Source organism: Vicugna pacos, chromosome 7 (assembly GCF_048564905.1).
Source record: "Vicugna pacos chromosome 7, VicPac4, whole genome shotgun sequence".
Classification (NCBI taxonomy): Eukaryota; Metazoa; Chordata; class Mammalia; order Artiodactyla; family Camelidae; genus Vicugna; species Vicugna pacos.
The window spans coordinates 4,961,127-4,968,982 of NC_132993.1; positions in this window are offsets into that span (position 1 = coordinate 4,961,127).

Below are 7,856 nucleotides of genomic sequence, written 5' to 3' on the forward strand. Positions count from 1 at the left end.
GTCTTTCCAAATAAGAGTCTTCCAGCTCCATGGCCTCCTTTGAGTACAGAAACACTCAGAAAATCTTTGAAGTTAAAGTTCTTTACCTTGGGCCAAATATACTTCTAAGTCAAGGCAAAAGACAAGTGGCAAAATACGGGAGAATATTGCCAATTCCCCCCAAAAACAAATCTCTTTAGTATATAAAGAACTCTTTACAATTCGATATGGAAAAGACCAAAATAGAAAACTGGGCAAAGGCTACAAAAATATGATTCACTGAAAAAAAACTATAAATGTAAGCAGCTCTTTGCAGGAAACCGCCCTCGGCAGGAAATCCCTTTTTGACTTGTCACTAACCTTAAACCAGGCGCCCCCATGCCCTACTCTTCTGTGGCCCAAGCACAACTTTCACATCTTTTTATCACACAATACGTAGCTTAACCTGTTGGTTCTTTCCATAGATCAAAAAAGTAGGAGTGAAGAATCAGTAACTGACAGATGACCAGATCTCTTCCCAAGTGTAATCCTTCAGTAATCTCAAGAACAATATGAGTGAACAAGACAGCATCCAAAGTGATCAGGACACAGTGGAGGGTGGCAATGACTCTGAACCCCCATTTCAACCATTACTCACCATGTTTTTTAATCTTCTTATTTAATTTTTTTAATGGAGGTACTGGGGATTGGACCCCGGACCTCCTGTATGCTAAGTATGTGCTCTGCCACTGAGCTATACCCTCCCTTCTCAATGATGAACTGAGATCATTTTACCTTTTCCCTTTAAAACTTTCATGGCTGAGCAGAATCTTCGGAGATGGTTTTTGGGAGACACTGAGTCCACCATCTCCCAAGATTGCCGGCATTCTGATTGAAGGCAAGCTTCTTTTCTACCAACATTTGTCTCTCTTGAGTATTGATTTTTGAATGGCGAGCAGCTGGACCCAAGTTCAGTGACAAAAATGGTTCATAAACATACAAAAAATTACTAACCTTATGCATGATGAGATACTAAATATACATTAAAACTACACCAAAACACCACTTTTTACCTCTCAGCTGAAAAAAGTTGATCCATTGCTATGAAGGCAAGGTTATGTAGACTGAGCACCCTTGTACCTTACATGTGGAAGGTTAAGTTGGTGCCACTCCTAGAGAGCAGTATAGCAGTATCTATCAAAATGAAAATACATATGCTCTTTGACCCAATAATTCAACTTTTATTATTCTCACCGTATTTTATAACCTGCCTCCTTTCTGTTACTCCTAATACCGACATTTAGTGGCTTGGAGTGCAATGTTTTGAGATGAAGATTTCTTCTTAATTTGTGTTTGTGTTTTGGTTGCTATGGGTTTTGTGGTGATAAAGAATCATAGAATTTCTGCCTAACTGATTTTACTTCTGATGGAGTAAAACCAGAAAATTCTTAAACATCCATTGCATGATGGTGAAATTTAACACTGAATGTTATCAATTCTTACTAGAAAAATGAAAGGAAGTGGGAAGTGTGGGCAATTCAGCTTTATTTATTGCTGCTTGGATCAGAACAATATACATGCATTGGGTTAAGTTGTGTGGTAAACTAATTTTTTTATAGTTGGGGAAATGGATTTAAAAAGAAATCAATTTCTTTCTTGCTTTCCCTATTTATAATTGGGAATTTCTGTGGAGTGGTTATAAACTGGAAAGTTTGGGGAATTTGAATGATGACTCACATTCTCAGGCTGGTAGGTTTTCATCTTTACTGATATTTGGAGACATGGTCATTTTATTCAGCATCTTGGTTGAGTGAGAACATGGAAGAAACAGGAAACAAGCAGATGGAGAGGAAGCTTTGTTCCCATCTGACTGAGAATACAAAATTTCAGTCACACTTGAAGATGGTGGAAGCTGAAAGAAGTTATGAAAAGATCAGATAAGAGAGTTACTCTGATTCTCAGGAAACATGGGCTGGGAGGGTGGATCTCAGGTACTTGGCTGGCTCACCTGTGCCTCGGGTAGAATCATTCTAGAAACATGTGGTCCTCATGTTTTGTATCCTGGTCTCAAATATTTAACATAAATATTCTATCTGTTGCCCAAAAGACACACAGGCAATGTGCTAACTTTGAAAAGAAAAGAAAAAAAATAAGGTTGGGATAATGAAGTAAATAAAACTGTGGTATTAATTGTGTTGGACTAAGGTCCAGATAATCTATCTGTGTTCTATTGTTTAACCCATTTTTAGTGTTGAAAAGAGTTCTATATATAATACTAGTATTGTGATTTTGAATTTAAGGGTGGGTGAAAACTAAGATGAACATGGAGGTAAGAAAGTAGCTAACCATCACTATAGGCTTATGGTTTGAGAAACTTCTATGGAATGTGAGAATAATTTACTATTTTTCTAACTTAATTCTAGATAACTTATAAGTTGTGTATTATACAGGACAATAAAATGATAAAATCAGAAATTTTCACAATCCCTGTTTTCTAAGTAAAACCTATTGCCTCAAACTTTGGGGAATGTTTAATTCAACAGGTTTATTTTCTTTCATCACATTAAAGATGCCATTCCATTGTTTTCTGGTTTTATGGCTTCTGAAGTCAGCTGACAATCTTTGAAGGTAATGTGTACATATATATTCTTCTAGACCCTCAAGGTTTTATCTTTATCTCTCGTTTTCAGCAATCCTGCTGTGATATGCTGGGTGTAGCTGGCTTTGTTTATCTTGCTTAAGAGTCATAGCATGTCTTGAATCTATGATTTGATGACTCTCATCAGTTTTGGGAAACTCTTGGCTGTTATCTGCTCCAGTATTGCCCCATTCTCTCCCTTTTTCTGGGAAACCGATTACACATATGTTTCATCTTTTCATAGCCTCGCACAAGTCTCTGAAGCTTGTTTGTGTATTTTTCCGTTCTTTCCTTCTGTGCTTCAGTTTGGATGTTGATTTGTCCCCAGTTCACTAATCCTGTCTTCTGTGTCTAATATGCTGAGTTCGTAATTTTATTTATTATACTTTTTAGCTCTGTGGTTTCCATTTGATTTATTTTTCCAGATTTCAATACTCAAGAAAATTCTCCCCCTTTTCCTCTATTTTCTTGAACATGTTAATCATAGTCATTTTAAAGTCAGGTAACTTTAATATCTGGCTTAAGGGTGGCTCTGTTTCTATTGTCTTTTTTTCTTATTTTTCATATATCTAGTCATTTTTCATTAGATGCCAAATTTTGCTTATAAAAAGTCTTCAAATGTTATCCTTCAGGGATGGTTTACCCTTTCCTCCACTAGGCCAAGGAGCAGAGAAGCCACTCTCCTGGATCTGACCAGGGACTGCACTGCATCTGGGCTGGGCTGAGGTTCTGGTAGGGCTCCGTCTACCCCATCTCTCCAACTCCCACCTGGGAGCCTGGGGTATTCTCTGCAGGACCCACCCCATCACCACCCCAACGGGTCACAAACACAAATCTTCATCTTGCAGGTTTATCAAAAGCTTCCTCTGCGTTTCAGAGGCTTTCCACTTAAGTTTCAGTTTCTTGAAATACAGAGTTGCTCAGAATTTGACACATGTCCTTGGAGTTCCCCACTTAGTCTCTGCCAAAAGCTCTGCCATGTCTGTCCCCAGCAGTGGCCTTCTATGGGTTCAAAATCTGGATTCTCAGCTTCGTGCCTACGTCTGCCTATAGGACTGGCAGAGTCCCTCCAGGTAAAAGTGGCCACAGACATTAGCTAACCCTCTGGACTTCTCTGCTTGCCAGAGTCTTACTCCTCCAGTTCCTGCTGCCTCTGCAGCTCTTCACCGCTTTCAGAGAGGATTTCTGACATTTCTTCCTGGCTTTTCTGGTTGTTGTTAGTGGGAACCTTGGTCTGCTGCACGCTAGCTCTCCATCACCCCTGGGAGTGGACGTTCAGTTTCTTGACAGACCACATGGTAAATTAAAAAAGTAAAAGTGAAACTAATTATCTTTGTTAATCATTTCAGAGAAAGACCTCGGAAAAACTGTCCAAACGGACAGTCTGCCATCCCTCTACTTTGCTGCGATTATTTAATATCCCCTGCAGCTCCCTTAGGCTTACAGTTCTTGACCTTTTACCAATAACTGATTGCTGAACACATACGGTTGAGTTTATACAAATTAATTTTTTACACATGTGTCTCTAATAAGGAAAAACTGGAATGTAACTAAATGTCCATCAATAAAGACAAAGTCACATGAATGATAGTCTGTGCTGACTGTGGAACTCTACGCAGACACTAAGAACAGGGTAGATCTAAGCAGTTACATGGGCAGCTGTACAGCTGTAAGAAGCGAGTTATAGAACCATGTGTCTGTGTACACAGTGAGCTTACCTACAAAACAGAGACAGACCCACAGACGTAGAGAACAAACATAGGGTTACCAATGGGTAAAGGGGGTGGGAAGGGATAAACTGGCAGTTCAAGATTTGCAGATACAAACGACTACATATAAAATAGATAAACAACAAGTTTCTACTGTATAACACAGGGAACTATATTCAGTACCTTTTAGTAACCTATGATGAAAAAGAATATGAAAACGAATATATGTATGTACATGCATGACTGAAACATTATGCTGCACACCAGAAATTGACACAAGATTGCAAACTGACTAGACTTCAATTTAAAAAATTGAAAAAAAAAAGTTTAGCACAGTCCCATGAACAACCCGGTGGATGTGGGTATTTGCATTTATAGATGCACATACATTTATCTCTAAGAACACGGAGAACAGGGACTTTCAATTTTCCTCTTTATACTTCAAAATGGTTTTATTTTGACAACAAGCAAGTATCACTTCTTCGAGGGGAGAGAGATTATCTTAAATTTCTATTCCTCCCACCGGTGCCAAGTACATTGATGGACACAGAGGATGCTTAGTAAATATTGATTTATTTTCCAGGAACACCTATTAGCAGTTTCTGTCCTCTGATTCCTCCATACGTTTCAAGATGAATCTATTTCTGACACACTACCAGATCATAGAAATACCCAGTGTCTTTCCTGGAAACCACACAGGCCCTTCCCATAATATGCAGACAATGGCAGACAGGAAGGGCCCAAGTCTCCTGGAGAGGACCTGACCGAGAGGGACAGCCCCTTAATCCAGAGAGGCTGCAATGTGGCAGGTGAGCAGGCGAGCCAGGCGGGAGAGGCCACCAGCCCAGAAAGGCTGGTGGAAGAGGGCAAGTCCTGGGGTGTTCAGAGGACAGAGAGGGTCACCCTGGACGACAGCCATAGAAGTTAGACTTCATATTCTAGGGGATCTGAAAGTTTATTTTGTTTTGTTTGCCAAAAAATGGCAAGATAGGAGAGGCGTAATTAAGACTATTCTGATGACCACGTGCAGGAAGGACTAGAGAGAGGGGTCCGGGGTCACTGCAATGATTCAGGTAGAGAGAGACGCAGACCTGGTTTAGAGTAGTGAATGGAGAGAAAGAAACGGATGCAAATGCTTTGAATGGAGAAATAACGTGGTATTTGACAGCTACCTGGATGAAGGATAAAGGAGCAAGTCAAGTTTCACCTACTTAAAACTTTTGCCCTAGTGTAATTTCACGTGTAGGCAGTGTAACTGAATTCGTGACGTGACGCAGACTGCAGGCTCTTACCCAGTCCCATGGCTTCAGTTAACTCGACCTTGATGACTCCTGTACAGGGTCGTTAGTTGCAGAGCATAAAATCGATTCTCAGAATATTCTAGGAGGGGGTTTGTTACATTGTATTTAGTAGCTCTTCGAACCTTCAAGAGGGTCAAAGAACAAGGCTTGGATGCAGAACAGCATCAGGAAAAAGCAGTCTGGGACTACACAACCAGGGACAGTGCCCAGCCGCACCGTGGAATTGTCCCACTAGGAACGCCCCTACCAGTGCCACCTGCCACTTAACCTCTGCAGCACTGGACAGCACAAATGCCACCATGGTCACCCAGAAGACCCCCACGTGTGTGCTGCCCTGCCAGAAGCTTCAGTCGCCCCGTGCACACTGCCACCTTGTGCGGGTTACTGCCCGTCTCCCGGGATGCATCTGCGTGTGGGTCCTGGGTCACACGCAGACACCCTAGCTGCAAGAGAGTCAAGAAGATGCCATCTTTCATTTCCAGCCTCCGTATCCTGAGCAGACCAGCTAAGAGGGTGGTTGGGGAAGGAGGAAGCGATGCTTGAGCAGAGGTCTGAAGAATGAGCAGAGATTAACCAGGCCGAAAAGGAGGTACATTCCAGACAGTATTACCAAGGAAGGGTACAGAAAGCCAAACTCTCATAGTGGGTTTCGGGGAAGTAAGCATTTATTTGCAGGGCACCATGCTCAAAAGACCCAAACTCCCTGATGGCTTTCAAGCAAGTGTGTTTTTTTTTAATGTTTCTTTTTTGTGTGTTGGAAGGAGGCAATTAAGTTTGTTTATTTATTTAATAGAGGTACAGGGAGTTGAACCCAGGACCTCCTGCATGCCTAGCATGCACTCTACCACTGAGCTATACCCTCCCTCCACTAGGTAAGTGTTTTTAAAGCCAGTGTTAGGGACAAGGGTTGTAGCATGTGTGATCAGCTCGTGGACCTTCTTCTGATTGGTTGGTGGTAAGGTAATAAGGTGACGTTTCAGGAATCTCAATCATCAACCAGTTCCAACCAGTTTGGGATCTACTTACCTGCAGCCAGCATGTAGTCACCATCCTGCACTGGGTGCGGGGTCTTAGTTTCTGCAGAACAACTCAAAGATACGCATCAGATTGTTACCTGTGTCCCTTCAGAAGGACCTAGGAGTCCTGTGACTCTAGTGTCCTGGTCATTAGCTGCTTGAGAATGCTCTTTGGAACTTGGGGAAGGCCAGGGAGACTGAAAACTTTTTTTCTATAAATAAAAAATGGGGGACATAGAAGGACTTTTGTACCTGGGAAGACACTGCAGGGTCCTGCTTGGTTTCAGTCTCCCCTTTTCTTTGATACTCCTCTCTCCTGCAAAGGGGAAGGTGGGTGGGACAAGGAAGGGAATAAAGTTTGGGATAGAGAGATTTGTCATAAAGTCAGTAAGGGAACTCAGTTTTAGGAGGACTCTGTTTCAACAAGGGGGTTATCCTATGTCAGGAGGGAGCTCTGTGAGTAAGACAGTGAGGTCAGAGGAGGACAGAACAAAGGGAACATGGAGATGCCAGACAAGGTTGGAGGGACATATCAAGCTTTGTGGGGAGTGGCAAGGACTGCTTTCTGGGAGCAAGAATCTGCTAAGATGATGAGAACCACTGGGTGTGGTAGGAAAGTGGAAAACCAGTCCAAACCAAAAAATAGCCAGAGATCAGAACTTCCAGGGCTCGTGCAGGATGGGCTATAGGAAGTGGGCAGGAAGGAGGGACTAAGATTGCGCCCACGTTTCTGGCTGGGTGAACAGCAGTGCCATTCACTGAAAGGGAGGCCCTAGAGGAGAACTGGCCTGTTTCATTTTTGGTTTTTGGAGGGAGAGGCTTGAAAGGACTCAAAAGTTCAGTTTCGGAAATACTCAATTTAAGTTTAGAGTTGTATTTGAGACAGGTGAGAGGGATGTCTGGGACGAATAGGAATAAAAGACAAAAGATGTTGGTTAGAGATGTGACTCTCTGAGACACCTTTGCTAGTGCCCAGAAGTGGAGGATGCCTAGCATGGTGTGGATGTGTGGGGAAGCATAGGGCTCAGAGAAGAGAGTGCAGAGAGATGCAACACGGTGTGCAGGACTCGCCAGAGGTTCAGAGCTCCGACAACCACGGGGCCACTTTTTGTAGAAATAAGGAGAATGAGTTTGGGAAACTGCTCCAGCAAGTGTACCAGCCTGAATGGTCATCAACTGAGAACGAGAAAATTCATAAGCGCTGAGCAGGAGCTAACTGACAGAATGAGGGTGT